At 44.6% G+C, this 19789-nt stretch overlaps 1 protein-coding gene across 2 annotated transcripts in view; it reads right to left on the reverse strand.

Moving 5' to 3' along the window:
* Nucleotides 1–19563, reverse strand: part of GON4L (gon-4 like) — a 224257-nt gene extending 204694 nt beyond the window's left edge. The window contains exon 1 of one of the 2 annotated variants that reach the window (XM_088465207.1): nt 19480–19563. The gene's annotated coding sequence lies outside the window, so the exon portion shown is untranslated. The remainder of the gene's footprint in view (nt 1–19479) is intronic. The other variant, XM_088465208.1, reaches the window with a different exon arrangement.
* Between the last annotated feature and the right edge of the window lie 226 nt (nt 19564–19789).

Below are 19789 nucleotides of genomic sequence, written 5' to 3' on the forward strand. Positions count from 1 at the left end.
GTAATCATTACTCACTGACACATTTCCCGGGTTACCCAGCAGGTACACAGGTGTAATCATTACTCACTGACACATTTCCCAGGTCACCCAGCAGGTGCACAGGTGTAATCATTACTCACAGACATTTCCCAGGTCACCCAGCAGGTGCACAGGTGTAATCATCACTGACACATTTCCCAGGTCACCCAGCAGGTGCACAGGTGTAATCATCACTGACACATTTCCCAGGTCCCCCAGCAGGTGCACAGGTGTATTCATCACTGACACATTTCCCAGGACACCCAGCAGGTGCACAGGTGTAGTCATCACTCACAGACACATTTCCAAGGTCACCCAGCAGGTGCACAGGTGTAGTCATTACTCACTGACACATATCCCAGGTCACCCAGCAGGATCACAGGTGTAATCATTACTCACTGACATTTCCCAGGTCACAGGTGTAATCATTACTCACTGACATTTCCCAGGTCACCCAGCAGGTGCACAGGTGTAATCATCACTGACACATTTCCCAGGTCCCCCAGCAGGTGCACAGGTGTATTCATCACTGACACATTTCCCAGGACACCCAGCAGGTCCACAGGTGTAGTCATCACTCACAGACACATTTCCAAGGTCACCCAGCAGGTGCACAGGTGTAGTCATTACTCACTGACACATATCCCAGGTCACCCAGCAGGATCACAGGTGTAATCATTACTCACTGACATTTCCCAGGTCACAGGTGTAATCATTACTCACTGACATTTCCCAGGTCACCCAGCAGGTGCACGGGTGTATTCATCACTGACACATTTCCCAGGTCCCCCAGCAGGTGCACGGGTGTATTCATCACTGACACATTTCCCAGGTCCCCCAGCAGGTGCACAGGTGTAGTCATTACTCACTGACACATATCCCAGGTCCCCCAGCAGGTGCACAGGTGTAGTCATTACTCACTGACACATTTCCCAGGTCACCCAGCAGGTGTACAGCTTTAGTCATTACTCACTGACACATATCCCAGGTCACACAGCAGGAGCACAGGTGTAGTCATTACTCACTGACACATTTCCCAGGTCACCCAGCAGGTGCACAGATGTAATCATTACTCACTCACACATATCCCAGGTCACCCAGCAGGAGCACAGGTGTAATCATTACTCACTGACACATTTCCCAGGTCACCCAGCAGGTGCACAGGTGTAGTCATTACTCACTGACACATTTCCCAGGTCACCCAGCAGGAGCACCGGTGTAATCATTACTTACTGACACATTTCCCAGGTCACCCAGCAGGAGCACCGGTGTAATCATTACTTACTGACACATTTCCCAGGTCACCCAGCAGGAGCACAGGTGTAATCATTACTTACTGACACATTTCCCAGGTCACCCAGCAGGTGCACAGGTGTAATCATTACTGACACATTTCCCAGACAAGCTGAATCCTCCCTGGGGGAACCTTGTTAATGAATTCTCAAATGTTACTTCTGATAAACCAGGGAGGACCAATTTAGTCTTACATGGCATTGTAATTCCACCTGGAGTAGTAGTTCGACAAAGACCCTATAGGCTTCCAAGGGAAAAACAAGCACAGGTAATCAAGGAAATACAAGAAATGTTGAAGCTAGGGGCACTTGAGGAGTCGTCTAGCAACTGGTGTAGCCCCATTGCCTTGGTCCCGAAACCAGATGGTTCTACAAGATTCTGCATAACTTCTGCAGAGTAAATGCAGTTTCCAAATTTGATGCCTACCCAATGTCAAGGGTCAATGGTTAGGTTCGGCCAGATATATTTCTACCCTTGATCATAGAAAGGGATATTGGCAAATTCAGCTGACAGAGGAAGCTAGGAAGCTGCTTTTTATACCCATTGGGCCTCTTTCCGTGGAAAACAATGCTTTTTGGCTTGCATGGTGCCCCAGCCTCTTCTCAGAGGGCAATGGATCGGGGGCTTGGTCCTCTTCAGAATTGCGCTGCAGCATACTTAGACGATATTGTCATATATAGTCAGCATTGGAATGCCCATGTTAATAGGCTTAGGGCTGATCTCTAGTCTGTGAGAGGCAGGTATAACTGCTAACCTGAAGGGAAGTACAGGCACTAGCGGATGCCCCGGTTCCCAACTACCAACATACAGTTAAAGTCCTTCTTGGGTTTCGCTATTACAGGAGGTTTTTGCCTCAATTTTCTACCTTAGCGGCCCCCTTAACAGATCGTGTGAAAAATTCTGCCCTAAATAAACTTGAGTGGTCTAGGGACTGTCAGTCTGCGGTCACCAAGATTAAACCTCTATTGTGTAAGGGTCAGTGTTAGAGTCTCCAGATTTTACCCAGTTCTTTGTCATACAAACAGACGCCTCAGGTGTGGGCTTGGGGGCAGTTCTGTGTCAGGAGCTTGATGGCATTGAACACCCTATTCTATATCTCAGTAGCAAGTTTTCCCCGAGAGACTAGGTATTCTGTAATAGAAAAATAACGCCTCGCTATAAAATGGGCTCTTGTCATTGAGACATTATCTTTGTGGGGCCAGGATTACTGTGGCGCTCGATCCTGCGCCGTTACTGTGGCGCTCGATCCTGCGCCGTTACTGTGGTTACAGTCCATGGAAAATTCTGACGGAAGACTGACTAGGTGATACCTGGCTCTCCAGTCTTTTAATTTTGAAGTCCAACACAGACTGGGACGTCTACATATGAATGAAGATTTGTTTTTCTCCCGAATTGGGCTGGCGAGTCACGCTTCCACCGCGGGCGAATTAGGTTCGCCCTTTAACGGGGGAGGTATGTGACAGAGTAGGTCTCTCCCACATTCTGAGGAAAGGGTTAACCTCCTGTAGCCAGGGAGGAACCACACCCTTACCTTAATTAAGACCAGCTAAGGCACAGGCACTCAAACTCGGTCCTCAGGACCCCAAACAGTGCATGTTTTCAAGGTCTCCTTACAGAATCACAAGTTAAATTATCAGCTCCACCTGTGGATATTTTAAAATGTGTCAGTGAGTAATGACTACACCTGTGCACCTGCTGGGTGACCTGGGAAATGTGTCAGTGAGTAATGACTACACCTGTGCTCCTGCTGGGTGACCTGGGAAATGTGTCAGTGAGTAATGACTACACCTGTGCTCCTGCTGGGTGACCTGGGATATGTGTCAGTGAGTAATGATTACACCTGTGCACCTGCTGGGTGACCTGGGATATGTGTCAGTGAGTAATGACTACACCTGTGCTCCTGCTGGGTGACCTGGGAAATGTGTCAGTGAGTAATGACTACACCTGTGCTCCTGCTGGGTGACCTGGGAAATGTGTCAGTGAGTAATGATGACCCCTGTGCACGTGCTGGGTGACCTGGGAAATGTGTCAGTGAATAATGATTACACCTGTGCTCCTGCTGTGTGACCTGGGAAATGTGTCAGTGAGTAATGACTACACCTGTGCTCCTGCTGGGTGACCTGGGAAATGTGTCAGTGAGTAATGATTACACCTGTGCACCTGCTGGGTGACCTGGGAAATGTGTCAGTGAGTAATGATTACACCTGTGCTCCTGCTGGGTGACCTGGGAAATGTGTCAGTGAGTAATGATTACACCTGTGCTCCTGCTGGGTGACCTGGGAAATGTGTCAGTGAGTAATGATTACACCTGTGCTCCTGCTGGGTGACCTGGGAAATGTGTCAGTGAGTAATGATTACACCTGTGCACCTGCTGGGTGACCTGGGAAATGTGTCAGTGAGTAATGATTACACCTGTGCTCCTGCTGGGTGACCTGGGAAATGTGTCAGTGAGTAATGATTACACCTGTGCACCTGCTGGGTGACCTGGGAAATGTGTCAGTGAGTAATGATTACACCTGTGCTCCTGCTGGGTGACCTGGGAAATGTGTCAGTGAGTAATGACTACACCTGTGCACCTGCTGGGTGACCTGGGAAATGTGTCAGTGAGTAATGACTACACCTGTGCTCCTGCTGGGTGACCTGGGAAATGTGTCAGTGAATAATGATTACACCTGTGCTCCTGCTGGGTGACCTGGGAAATGTGTCAGTGAGTAATGACTACACCTGTGCACCTGCTGGGTGACCTGGGAAATGTGTCAGTGAGTAATGACTACACCTGTGCTCCTGCTGGGTGACCTGGGAAATGTGTCAGTGAGTAATGACTACACCTGTGCTCCTGCTGGGTGACCTGGGAAATGTGTCAGTGAGTAATGATTACACCTGTGCACCTGCTGGGTGACCTGGGAAATGTGTCAGTGAGTAATGATTACACCTGTGCACCTGCTGGGTGACCTGGGAAATGTGTCAGTGAGTAATGATTACACCTGTGCACCTGCTGGGTGACCTGGGAAATGTGTCAGTGAGTAATGACTACACCTGTGCACCTGCTGGGTGACCTGGGAAATGTGTCAGTGAGTAATGACTACACCTGTGCCCCTGCTGGGTGACCTGGGAAATGTGTCAGTGAGTAATGACTACACCTGTGCTCCTGCTGGGTGACCTGGGAAATGTGTCAGTGAGTAATGACTACACCTGTGCACCTGCTGGGTGACCTGGAAATGTGTCAGTGAGTAATGACTACACCTGTGCTCCTGCTGGGTGACCTGGGATATGTGTCAGTGAGTAATGACTACACCTGTGCACCTGCTGGGTGACCTGGAAATGTGTCAGTGAGTAATGACAACACCTGTGCACCTGCTGGGTGACCTGGGATATGTGTCAGTGAGTAATGATTACACCTGTGCTCCTGCTGGGTGACCTGGGAAATGTGTCAGTGAGTAATGACTACACCTGTGCACCTGCTGGGTGACCTGGGAAATGTGTCAGTGAGTAATGATTACACCTGTGCACCTGCTGGGTGACCTGGGATATGTGTCAGTCAGTAATGACAACACCTGTGCACCTGCTGGGGGACCTGGGAAATGTGTCAGTCAGTAATGACTACACCTGTGCTCCTGCTGGGTGACCTGGGAAATGTGTCAGTGAGTAATGATAACACCTGTGCTCCTGCTGGGTGACCTGGGAAATGTTTCAGTGAGTAATGATTACACCTGTGCTCCTGCTGGGTGACCTGGGAAATGTGTCAGTGAGTAATGATTACACCTGTGCTCCTGCTGGGTTACCTGGGAAATGTGTCAGAGTAATGAGTACACCTGTGCTCCTGCTGGGTGACCTGGGATATGTGTCAGTGAGTAATGACTACACCTGTACACCTGCTGGGTGACCTGGGAAATGTGTCAGTGAGTAATGACTACACCTGTGCTCCTGCTGGGTGACCTGGGAAATGTGTCAGTGAGTAATGACTACACCTGTGCACCTGCTGGGTGACCTGGGATATGTGTCAGTGAGTAATGATTACACCTGTGCTCCTGCTGGGTGACCTGGGAAATGTGTCAGTGAGTAATGATTACACCTGTGCTCCTGCTGGGTGACCTGGGAAATGTGTCAGTGAGTAATGATTACACCTGTGCTCCTGCTGGGTGACCTGGGAAATGTGTCAGTGAGTAATGAGTACACCTGTGCTCCTGCTGGGTGACCTGGGAAATGTGTCAGTGAGTAATGACTACACCTGTGCACCTGCTGGGTGACCTGGGATATGTGTCAGTGAGTAATGATTACACCTGTGCTCCTGCTGGGTGACCTGGGAAATGTGTCAGTGAGTAATGAATACACCTGTGCTCCTGCTGGGTGACCTGGGAAATGTGTCAGTGAGTAATGACTACACCTGTGCTCCTGCTGGGTGACCTGGGAAATGTGTCAGTGAGTAATGATTACACCTGTGCACCTGCTGGGTGACCTGGGAAATGTGTCAGTGAGTAATGACTACACCTGTGCACCTGCTGGGTGACCTGGGAAATGTGTCAGTGAGTAATGACAACACCTGTGCACCTGCTGGGTGACCTGGGATATGTGTCAGTGAGTAATAACTACACCTGTGCACCTGCTGGGTGACCTGGGAAATGTGTCAGTGAGTAATGACTACACCTGTGCTCCTGCTGGGTGACCTGGGATATGTGTCAGTGAGTAATGACTACACCTGTGCTCCTGCTGGGTGACCTGGGAAATGTGTCAGTGAGTAATGATTACACCTGTGCACCTGCTGGGTGACCTGGGAAATGTGTCAGTGAGTAATGATTGCACCTGCTGGGTGACCTGGGAAATGTGTCAGTGAGTAATGAGTACACCTGTACACCTGCTGGGTGACCTGGGAAATGTGTCAGTGAGTAATGATTACACCTGTGCTCCTGCTGGGGGACCTGGGAAATGTGTCAGTGAGTAATGATTACACCTGTGCACCTGCTGGGTGATCTGGGATATGTGTCAGTGAGTAATGACTACACCTGTGCTCCTGCTGGGTGACCTGGGAAATGTGTCAGTGAGTAATGACTACACCTGTGCTCCTGCTGGGTGACCTGGGAAATGTGTCAGTGAGTAATGATTACACCTGTGCACCTGCTGGGTGACCTGGGAAATGTGTCAGTGAGTAATGACTACACCTGTGCACCTGCTGGGTGACCTGGGAAATGTGTCAGTGAGTAATGACTACACCTGTGCTCCTGCTGGGGGACCTGGGAAATGTGTCAGTGAGTAATGATTACACCTGTGCTCCTGCTGGGTGACCTGGGAAATGTGTCAGTGAGTAATGACAACACCTGTGCACCTGCTGGGTGACCTGGGAAATGTGTCAGTGAGTAATGAGTACACCTGTGCACCTGCTGGGTGACCTGGGAAATGTGTCAGTGAGTAATGACTACACCTGTGCTCCTGCTGGGTGACCTGGGAAATGTGTCAGTGAGTAATGAGTACACCTGTGCTCCTGCTGGGTGACCTGGGATATGTGTCAGTGAGTAATGAGTACACCTGTGCACCTGCTGGGTGACCTGGGAAATGTGTCAGTGAGTAATGATAACACCTGTGCTCCTGCTGGGTGACCTGGGAAATGTTTCAGTGAGTAATGATTACACCTGTGCTCCTGCTGGGTGACCTGGGAAATGTCAGTGAGTAATGATTACACCTGTGCTCCTGCTGGGTGACCTGGGAAATGTGTCAGTGAGTAATGAGTACACCTGTGCTCCTGCTGGGTGACCTGGGATATGTGTCAGTGAGTAATGACTACACCTGTACACCTGCTGGGTGACCTGGGAAATGTGTCAGTGAGTAATGACTACACCTGTGCTCCTGCTGGGTGACCTGGGAAATGTGTCAGTGAGTAATGACTACACCTGTGCACCTGCTGGGTGACCTGGGATATGTGTCAGTGAGTAATGATTACACCTGTGCTCCTGCTGGGTGACCTGGGAAATGTGTCAGTGAGTAATGATTACACCTGTGCTCCTGCTGGGTGACCTGGGAAATGTGTCAGTGAGTAATGATTACACCTGTGCTCCTGCTGGGTGACCTGGGAAATGTGTCAGTGAGTAATGAGTACACCTGTGCTCCTGCTGGGTGACCTGGGAAATGTGTCAGTGAGTAATGACTACACCTGTGCACCTGCTGGGTGACCTGGGATATGTGTCAGTGAGTAATGATTACACCTGTGCTCCTGCTGGGTGACCTGGGAAATGTGTCAGTGAGTAATGAATACACCTGTGCTCCTGCTGGGTGACCTGGGAAATGTGTCAGTGAGTAATGACTACACCTGTGCTCCTGCTGGGTGACCTGGGAAATGTGTCAGTGAGTAATGATTACACCTGTGCACCTGCTGGGTGACCTGGGAAATGTGTCAGTGAGTAATGACTACACCTGTGCACCTGCTGGGTGACCTGGGAAATGTGTCAGTGAGTAATGACAACACCTGTGCACCTGCTGGGTGACCTGGGATATGTGTCAGTGAGTAATAACTACACCTGTGCACCTGCTGGGTGACCTGGGAAATGTGTCAGTGAGTAATGACTACACCTGTGCTCCTGCTGGGTGACCTGGGATATGTGTCAGTGAGTAATGACTACACCTGTGCTCCTGCTGGGTGACCTGGGAAATGTGTCAGTGAGTAATGATTACACCTGTGCACCTGCTGGGTGACCTGGGAAATGTGTCAGTGAGTAATGATTACACCTGTGCACCTGCTGGGTGACCTGGGAAATGTGTCAGTGAGTAATGAGTACACCTGTACACCTGCTGGGGGACCTGGGAAATGTGTCAGTGAGTAATGATTACACCTGTGCTCCTGCTGGGGGACCTGGGAAATGTGTCAGTGAGTAATGATTACACCTGTGCACCTGCTGGGTGATCTGGGATATGTGTCAGTGAGTAATGACTACACCTGTGCTCCTGCTGGGTGACCTGGGAAATGTGTCAGTGAGTAATGACTACACCTGTGCTCCTGCTGGGTGACCTGGGAAATGTGTCAGTGAGTAATGATTACACCTGTGCACCTGCTGGGTGACCTGGGAAATGTGTCAGTGAGTAATGACTACACCTGTGCACCTGCTGGGGGACCTGGGAAATGTGTCAGTGAGTAATGACTACACCTGTGCTCCTGCTGGGGGACCTGGGAAATGTGTCAGTGAGTAATGATTACACCTGTGCTCCTGCTGGGTGACCTGGGAAATGTGTCAGTGAGTAATGACAACACCTGTGCACCTGCTGGGTGACCTGGGAAATGTGTCAGTGAGTAATGAGTACACCTGTGCACCTGCTGGGTGACCTGGGAAATGTGTCAGTGAGTAATGACTACACCTGTGCTCCTGCTGGGTGACCTGGGAAATGTGTCAGTGAGTAATGAGTACACCTGTGCTCCTGCTGGGTGACCTGGGATATGTGTCAGTGAGTAATGAGTACACCTGTGCACCTGCTGGGTGACCTGGGAAATGTGTCAGTGAGTAATGACTACACCTGTGCTCCTGCTGGGTGACCTGGGAAATGTGTCAGTGAGTAATGACTACACCTGTGCACCTGCTGGGTGACCTGGGATATGTGTCAGTGAGTAATGACTACACCTGTGCTCCTGCTGGGTGACCTGGGATATGTGTCAGTGAGTAATGATTACACCTGTGCACCTGCTGGGTGCCTGGGAAATGTGTCAGTGAGTAATGACTACACCTGTGCACCAACTGGGTGACCTGGGAAATGTGTCAGTGAGTAATGACTACACCTGTGCACCTGCTGGGTGACCTGGGATATGTGTCAGTGAGTAATGACTACACCTGTGCACCTGCTGGGTGACCTGGGATATGTGTCAGTGAGTAATGAATACACCTGTGCTCCTGCTGGGTGACCTGGGATATGTGTCAGTGAGTAATGATTACACCTGTGCACCTGCTGGGTGACCTCGGAAATGTGTCAGTGAGTAATGAGTACACCTGTGCACCTGCTGGGTGACCTGGGAAATGTGTCAGTGAGTAATGACTACACCTGTGCACCTGCTGGGTGACCTGGGAAATGTGTCAGTGAGTAATGATTACACCTGTGCTCCTGCTGGGTGACCTGGGATATGTGTCAGTGAGTAATGATTACACCTGTGCTCCTGCCGGGTGACCTGGGAAATGTGTTAGTGAGTAATGACTACACCTGTGCACCTGCTGGGTGACCTGGGAAATGTGTCAGTGTGTAATGATTACACCTGTGCTCCTGCTGGGTGACCTGGGAAATGTGTCAGTGAGTAATGACTACACCTGTGCACCTGCTGGGTGACCTGGGAAATGTGTCAGTGAGTAATGACTACACCTGTGCTCCTGCTGGGCGACCTGGGATATGTGTCAGTGAGTAATGACTACACCTGTGCTCCTGCTGTGTGACCTGGGAAACGTGACCTGTGTGGGGTCCTGAGGAGCGAGTTTGAGAGCTACTGAGGTAAGGTATAAAACCCTGGTAAGTTGAGTTAGTCAGTGGGAATGTGAGGGAGAGACTACGCCTTCATCAGATCTCTCTATGCTGGACAGTCTGAACCATGACTGCTGAGAATACTCTGCTTGTTAGAGCCACTGCCTCATGTAAGCTGTATTATGTAAGAAGCCATTACGCTGGCTCTGCCTCTTCTACTCTGCAATAAAAAGCAAGACCTCAGTATCCCACTATATAGTGTTATACAGGGTGATCTCTCTCTCTATATATAGTGTTATACAGGGTGATCTCTCTCTCTATATAGTGTTATACAGGGTGATGTATGTACTATATTATAGGGGGTGTACAGCATTATACAGGGTGATCTCTCTCTATATATAGTGTTACTACAGGGTGATGTATGTACTATATATAGGGGATGTGCAGCATTATACAGGGTGATCTCTCTCTCTATATAGTGTTATACAGGGTGATGTATGTACTATATTATAGGGGGTGTACAGCATTATACAGGGTGATCTCTCTCTATATATAGTGTTATACAGGGTGATGTATGTACTATATATAGGGGGTGTATAGTGTTATACAGGGTGATGTATGTACTATATATAGGGGGTGTGTAGTGTTATACAGGGTGATGTATGTACTATATATAGGGGATGTGCAGCATTATACAGGGTGATGTATGTACTATACATAGGGGATGTGCAGCATTATACAGGGTGATGTATGTACTATATATAGGGGGTGTGTAGTGTTATACAGGGTGATGTATGTACTATATATAGGGGATGTGTAGTGTTATACAGGGTGATGTATGTACTATATATAGGGGGTGTGTAGTGTTATACAGGGTGATGTATGTACTATATATAGGGGATGTGCAGCATTATACAGGGTGATGTATGTACTATATATAGGGGGTGTGTAGTGTTATACAGGGTGATGTATGTACTATACATAGGGGATGTAGTGTTATACAGGGTGATGTATGTACTATATATAGGGGGTGTGTAGTGTTATACAGGGTGATGTATGTACTATATATAGGGGATGTGTAGTGTTATACAGGGTGATGTATGTACTATATATAGGGGATGTGTAGTGTTATACAGGGTGATGTATGTACTATATATAGGGGATGTGCAGTGTTATACAGGGTGATGTATGTACTATACATAGGGGATGTGCAGCATTATACAGGGTGATCTCTCTCTATATATAGTGTTATACAGGGTGATGTATGTACTATATATAGGGGATGTGCAGCATTATACAGGGTGATCTCTCTCTATATATATAGTGTTATACAGGGTGATGTATGTACTATATATAGGGTGTATAGTGTTATACAGGGTGATGTATGTACTATATATAGGGGGTGTGTAGTGTTGTACAGGGTGATGTATGTACTATATATAGGGGGTGTAGTGTTATACAGGGTGATGTATGTACTATATATAGGGGGGTGTAGTGTTGTACAGGGTGATGTATGTACTATATATAGGGGGTGTATAGTGTTATACAGGGTGATGTATGTACTATATATAGGGGATGTGCAGCATTATACAGGGTGATGTATGTACTATACATAGGGGATGTGCAGCATTATACAGGGTGATGTATGTACTATATATAGGGGGGGTGTAGTGTTATACAGGGTGATGTATGTACTATATATAGGGGATGTGTAGTGTTATACAGGGTGATGTATGTACTATATATAGGGGGTGTGTAGTGTTATACAGGGTGATGTATGTACTATATATAGGGGATGTGCAGCATTATACAGGGTGATGTATGTACTATATATAGGGGGTGTTTAGTGTTATACAGGGTGATGTATGTACTATACATAGGGGATGTAGTGTTATACAGGGTGATGTATGTACTATATATAGGGGGTGTGTAGTGTTATACAGGGTGATGTATGTACTATATATAGGGGATGTGTAGTGTTATACAGGGTGATGTATGTACTATATATAGGGGATGTGTAGTGTTATACAGGGTGATGTATGTACTATATATAGGGGATGTGCAGTGTTATACAGGGTGATGTATGTACTATATATAGGGGATGTGCAGTGTTATACAGGGTGATGTATGTACTATACATAGGGGATGTGCAGCATTATACAGGGTGATCTCTCTCTATATATAGTGTTATACAGGGTGATGTATGTACTATATATAGGGGATGTGCAGCATTATACAGGGTGATCTCTCTCTATATATATAGTGTTATACAGGGTGATGTATGTACTATATTATAGGGGGTGTAGTGTTGTACAGGGTGATGTATGTACTATATATAGAGGGTGTGTAGTGTTATACAGGGTGATGTATGTACTATATATAGGGGGTGTACAGCATTATACAGGGTGATGTATGTACTATATATAGGGGGTGTAGTGTTATACAGGGTGATGTATGTACTATATATAGGGTGTGTAGTGTTGTACAGGGTGATGTATGTACTATATATAGGGTGTATAGTGTTATACAGGGTGATGTATGTACTATATATAGGGGGTGTGTAGTGTTGTACAGGGTGATGTATGTACTATATATAGGGGGTGTAGTGTTATACAGGGTGATGTATGTACTATATATAGGGGGGTGTAGTGTTGTACAGGGTGATGTATGTACTATATATAGGGGGTGTATAGTGTTATACAGGGTGATGTATGTACTATACATAGGGGATGTGCAGCATTATACAGGGTGATGTATGTACTATATATAGGGGATGTGCAGCATTATACAGGGTGATGTATGTACTATACATAGGGGATGTGCAGCATTATACAGGGTGATGTATGTACTATATATAGGGGGTGTGTAGTGTTATACAGGGTGATGTATGTACTATATATAGGGGATGTGTAGTGTTATACAGGGTGATGTATGTACTATATATAGGGGGTGTGTAGTGTTATACAGGGTGATGTATGTACTATATATAGGGGATGTGCAGCATTATACAGGGTGATGTATGTACTATATATAGGGGGTGTGTAGTGTTATACAGGGTGATGTATGTACTATACATAGGGGATGTAGTGTTATACAGGGTGATGTATGTACTATATATAGGGGGGGTGTAGTGTTATACAGGGTGATGTATGTACTATATATAGGGGATGTGTAGTGTTATACAGGGTGATGTATGTACTATATATAGGGGATGTGCAGTGTTATACAGGGTGATGTATGTACTATATATAGGGGATGTGCAGTGTTATACAGGGTGATGTATGTACTATACATAGGGGATGTGCAGCATTATACAGGGTGATCTCTCTCTATATATAGTGTTATACAGGGTGATGTATGTACTATATATAGGGGATGTGCAGCATTATACAGGGTGATCTCTCTCTATATATATAGTGTTATACAGGGTGATGTATGTACTATATTATAGGGGGTGTAGTGTTGTACAGGGTGATGTATGTACTATATATAGAGGGTGTGTAGTGTTATACAGGGTGATGTATGTACTATATATAGGGGGTGTACAGCATTATACAGGGTGATGTATGTACTATATATAGGGGGTGTAGTGTTATACAGGGTGATGTATGTACTATATATAGGGTGTGTAGTGTTGTACAGGGTGATGTATGTACTATATATAGGGTGTATAGTGTTATACAGGGTGATGTATGTACTATATATAGGGGGTGTGTAGTGTTGTACAGGGTGATGTATGTACTATATATAGGGGGTGTAGTGTTATACAGGGTGATGTATGTACTATATATAGGGGGGTGTAGTGTTGTACAGGGTGATGTATGTACTATATATAGGGGGTGTATAGTGTTATACAGGGTGATGTATGTACTATACATAGGGGATGTGCAGCATTATACAGGGTGATGTATGTACTATATATAGGGGATGTGCAGCATTATACAGGGTGATGTATGTACTATACATAGGGGATGTGCAGCATTATACAGGGTGATGTATGTACTATATATAGGGGGTGTGTAGTGTTATACAGGGTGATGTATGTACTATACATAGGGGATGTAGTGTTATACAGGGTGATGTATGTACTATATATAGGGGGTGTGTAGTGTTATACAGGGTGATGTATGTACTATATATAGGGGATGTGTAGTGTTATACAGGGTGATGTATGTACTATATATAGGGGATGTGTAGTGTTATACAGGGTGATGTATGTACTATATATAGGGGATGTGCAGTGTTATACAGGGTGATGTATGTACTATACATAGGGGATGTGCAGCATTATACAGGGTGATCTCTCTCTATATATAGTGTTATACAGGGTGATGTATGTACTATATATAGGGGATGTGCAGCATTATACAGGGTGATCTCTCTCTATATATATATAGTGTTATACAGGGTGATGTATGTACTATATTATAGGGGGTGTAGTGTTGTACAGGGTGATGTATGTACTATATATAGAGGGTGTGTAGTGTTATACAGGGTGATGTATGTACTATATATAGGGGGTGTACAGCATTATACAGGGTGATGTATGTACTATATATAGGGGGTGTAGTGTTATACAGGGTGATGTATGTACTATATATAGGGTGTGTAGTGTTGTACAGGGTGATGTATGTACTATATATAGGGTGTATAGTGTTATACAGGGTGATGTATGTACTATATATAGGGGGTGTGTAGTGTTGTACAGGGTGATGTATGTACTATATATAGGGGGTGTAGTGTTATACAGGGTGATGTATGTACTATATATAGGGGGGTGTAGTGTTGTACAGGGTGATGTATGTACTATATATAGGGGGTGTATAGTGTTATACAGGGTGATGTATGTACTATACATAGGGGATGTGCAGCATTATACAGGGTGATGTATGTACTATATATAGGGGATGTGCAGCATTATACAGGGTGATGTATGTACTATACATAGGGGATGTGCAGCATTATACAGGGTGATGTATGTACTATATATAGGGGGTGTGTAGTGTTATACAGGGTGATGTATGTACTATATATAGGGGATGTGTAGTGTTATACAGGGTGATGTATGTACTATATATAGGGGGTGTGTAGTGTTATACAGGGTGATGTATGTACTATATATAGGGGATGTGCAGCATTATACAGGGTGATGTATGTACTATATATAGGGGGTGTGTAGTGTTATACAGGGTGATGTATGTACTATATATAGGGGATGTAGTGTTATACAGGGTGATGTATGTACTATATATAGGGGGTGTGTAGTGTTATACAGGGTGATGTATGTACTATATATAGGGGATGTGTAGTGTTATACAGGGTGATGTATGTACTATATATAGGGGATGTGTAGTGTTATACAGGGTGATGTATGTACTATATATAGGGGATGTGCAGTGTTATACAGGGTGATGTATGTACTATACATAGGGGATGTGCAGCATTATACAGGGTGATCTCTCTCTATATATAGTGTTATACAGGGTGATGTATGTACTATATATAGGGGATGTGCAGCATTATACAGGGTGATCTCTCTCTATATATATAGTGTTATACAGGGTGATGTATGTACTATATTATAGGGGGTGTAGTGTTATACAGGGTGATGTATGTACTATATATAGAGGGTGTGTAGTGTTATACAGGGTGATGTATGTACTATATATAGGGGGTGTATAGCATTATACAGGGTGATGTATGTACTATATATAGGGGGTGTAGTGTTATACAGGGTGATGTATGTACTATATATAGGGTGTGTAGTGTTGTACAGGGTGATGTATGTACTATATATAGGGTGTATAGTGTTATACAGGGTGATGTATGTACTATATATAGGGGGTGTGTAGTGTTGTACAGGGTGATGTATGTACTATATATAGGGGGTGTAGTGTTATACAGGGTGATGTATGTACTATATATAGGGGGGTGTAGTGTTGTACAGGGTGATGTATGTACTATATATAGGGGGTGTATAGTGTTATACAGGGTGATGTATGTACTATACATAGGGGATGTGCAGCATTATACAGGGTGATGTATGTACTATATATAGGGGATGTGCAGCATTATACAGTGTGATGTATGTACTATACATAGGGGATGTGCAGCATTATACAGGGTGATGTATGTACTATATATAGGGGGTGTGTAGTGTTATACAGGGTGATGTATGTACTATATATAGGGGATGTGTAGTGTTATACAGGGTGATGTATGTACTATATATAGGGGGTGTGTAGTGTTATACAGGGTGATGTATGTACTATATATAGGGGATGTGCAGCATTATACAGGGTGATGTATGTACTATATATAGGGGGTGTGTAGTGTTATACAGGGTGATGTATGTACTATATATAGGGGGTGTGTAGTGTTATACAGGGTGATGTATGTACTATATATAGGGGATGTGTAGTGTTATACAGGGTGATGTATGTACTATATATAGGGGGTGTGTAGTGTTATACAGGGTGATGTATGTACTATACATAGGGGATGTAGTGTTATACAGGGTGATGTATGTACTATATATAGGGGATGTGCAGTGTTATACAGGGTGATGTATGTACTATATATAGGGGATGTGCAGTGTTATACAGGGTGATGTATGTACTATATATAGGGGATGTAGTGTTATACAGGGTGATGTATGTACTATATATAGGGGATGTGCAGCATTATACAGGGTGATGTATGTACTATATATAGGGGGTGTGTAGTGTTATACAGGGTGATGTATGTACTATATATAGGGGATGTGTAGTGTTATACAGGGTGATGTATGTACTATATATAGGGGGTGTGTAGTGTTATACAGGGTGATGTATGTACTATATATAGGGGATGTGCAGCATTATACAGGGTGATGTATGTACTATATATAGGGGGTGTGTAGTGTTATACAGGGTGATGTATGTACTATATATAGGGGGTGTGTAGTGTTATACAGGGTGATGTATGTACTATATATAGGGGATGTGCAGCATTATACAGGGTGATGTATGTACTATATATAGGGGGTGTTTAGTGTTATACAGGGTGATGTATGTACTATACATAGGGGGTGTGTAGTGTTATACAGGGTGATGTATGTACTATATATAGGGGGGTGTGTAGTGTTATACAGGGTGATGTATGTACTATATATAGGGGGTGTGTAGTGTTATACAGGGTGATGTATGTACTATATATAGGGGGGTGTAGTGTTATACAGGGTGATGTATGTACTATATATAGGGGGTGTGTAGTGTTATACAGGGTGATGTATGTACTATATATAGGGGGTGTGTAGTGTTATACAGGGTGATGTATGTACTATATATAGGGGGGTGTAGTGTTATACAGGGTGATGTATGTACTATATATAGGGGGTGTGTAGTGTTATACAGGGTGATGTATGTACTATATATAGGGGATGTAGTGTTATACAGGGTGATGTATGTACTATATATAGGGGATGTGCAGTGTTATACAGGGTGATGTATGTACTATATATAGGGGATGTGCAGTGTTATACAGGGTGATGTATGTACTATATATAGGGGGTGTGTAGTGTTATACAGGGTGATGTATGTACTATATATAGGGGATGTGTAGTGTTATACAGGGTGATGTATGTACTATATATAGGGGATGTAGTGTTATACAGGGTGATGTATGTACTATATATAGGGGTGTGTAGTGTTATACAGGGTGATGTATGTACTATATATAGGGGGTGTGTAGTGTTATACAGGGTGATGTATGTACTATACATAGGGGATGTAGTGTTATACAGGGTGATGTATGTACTATATATAGGGGATGTGCAGTGTTATACAGGGTGATGTATGTACTATATATAGGGGATGTGCAGTGTTATACAGGGTGATGTATGTACTATATATAGGGGATGTAGTGTTATACAGGGTGATGTATGTACTATATATAGGGGATGTGCAGCATTATACAGGGTGATGTATGTACTATATATAGGGGGTGTGTAGTGTTATACAGGGTGATGTATGTACTATATATAGGGGATGTGTAGTGTTATACAGGGTGATGTATGTACTATATATAGGGGGTGTGTAGTGTTATACAGGGTGATGTATGTACTATATATAGGGGATGTGCAGCATTATACAGGGTGATGTATGTACTATATATAGGGGGTGTGTAGTGTTATACAGGGTGATGTATGTACTATATATAGGGGGTGTGTAGTGTTATACAGGGTGATGTATGTACTATATATAGGGGATGTGCAGCATTATACAGGGTGATGTATGTACTATATATAGGGGGTGTTTAGTGTTATACAGGGTGATGTATGTACTATACATAGGGGGTGTGTAGTGTTATACAGGGTGATGTATGTACTATATATAGGGGGGTGTGTAGTGTTATACAGGGTGATGTATGTACTATATATAGGGGGTGTGTAGTGTTATACAGGGTGATGTATGTACTATATATAGGGGGGTGTAGTGTTATACAGGGTGATGTATGTACTATATATAGGGGGTGTGTAGTGTTATACAGGGTGATGTATGTACTATATATAGGGGGTGTGTAGTGTTATACAGGGTGATGTATGTACTATATATAGGGGATGTGCAGCATTATACAGGGTGATGTATGTACTATATATAGGGGGTGTTTAGTGTTATACAGGGTGATGTATGTACTATACATAGGGGGTGTGTAGTGTTATACAGGGTGATGTATGTACTATATATAGGGGGTGTGTAGTGTTATACAGGGTGATGTATGTACTATATATAGGGGGGTGTGTAGTGTTATACAGGGTGATGTATGTACTATATATAGGGGGTGTGTAGTGTTATACAGGGTGATGTATGTACTATATATAGGGGGGTGTAGTGTTATACAGGGTGATGTATGTACTATATATAGGGGGTGTGTAGTGTTATACAGGGTGATGTATGTACTATATATAGGGGGTGTGTAGTGTTATACAGGGTGATGTATGTACTATATATAGGGGGGTGTAGTGTTATACAGGGTGATGTATGTACTATATATAGGGGGTGTGTAGTGTTATACAGGGTGATGTATGTACTATATATAGGGTGTATAGTGTTATACAGGGTGATGTATGTACTATATATAGGGGGTGTGTAGTGTTATACAGGGTGATGTATGTACTATATATAGGGGATGTGTAGTGTTATACAGGGTGATGTATGTACTATATATAGGGGATGTAGTGTTATACAGGGTGATGTATGTACTATATATAGGGGGTGTAGTGTTATACAGGGTGATGTATGTACTATATATAGGGGTGTGTAGTGTTATACAGGGTGATGTATGTACTATATATAGGGGATGTAGTGTTATACAGGGTGATGTATGTACTATATATAGGGGATGTAGTGTTATACAGGGTGATGTATGTACTATATATAGGGGGTGTGTAGTGTTATACAGGGTGATGTATGTACTATATATAGGGGATGTGTAGTGTTATACAGGGTGATGTATGTACTATATATAGGGGATGTAGTGTTATACAGGGTGATGTATGTACTATATATAGGGGATGTAGTGTTATACAGGGTGATGTATGTACTATATATAGGGGATGTGCAGCATTATACAGGGTGATCTCTCTCTATATATATAGTGTTATACAGGGTGATGTATGTACTATATTATAGGGGTGTACAGCGTTATACAGGGTGACATACGTGGTACACAGTGAGGCTATATAACAGAGGAGGGATAGATACGTACCGGTGACTGGTTTCCTCTACATGGCGGGCGCCATTTTCTTACCGGGATTCGGGAACAGCCCCCTCCCCCTCCCCCCAGTCACACAGAGAGCCGCGCATGCGCAGCAGGGAAGGCGGGAACGGCGCGCGCTCACCCCCTGTGTGTACCCGAGGGGCAGGTCTCTGCCAGGCGGGGAGCCTGGTGCCCGGTGTTACAGGGGGTGATGGGTGTCCTGTGTGCCCGGTGTTGCAGGGGGTGATGGGTGTCCTGTGTGCCCGGTGTTGCAGGGGGTGATGGGTGTCCTGTGTGCCCGGTGTTGCAGGGGGTGATG

Source organism: Taudactylus pleione, unplaced genomic scaffold, assembly GCF_031769625.1.
Source record: "Taudactylus pleione unplaced genomic scaffold, aTauple2 ptg001907l, whole genome shotgun sequence".
Taxonomy (NCBI): Eukaryota; Metazoa; Chordata; class Amphibia; order Anura; family Myobatrachidae; genus Taudactylus; species Taudactylus pleione.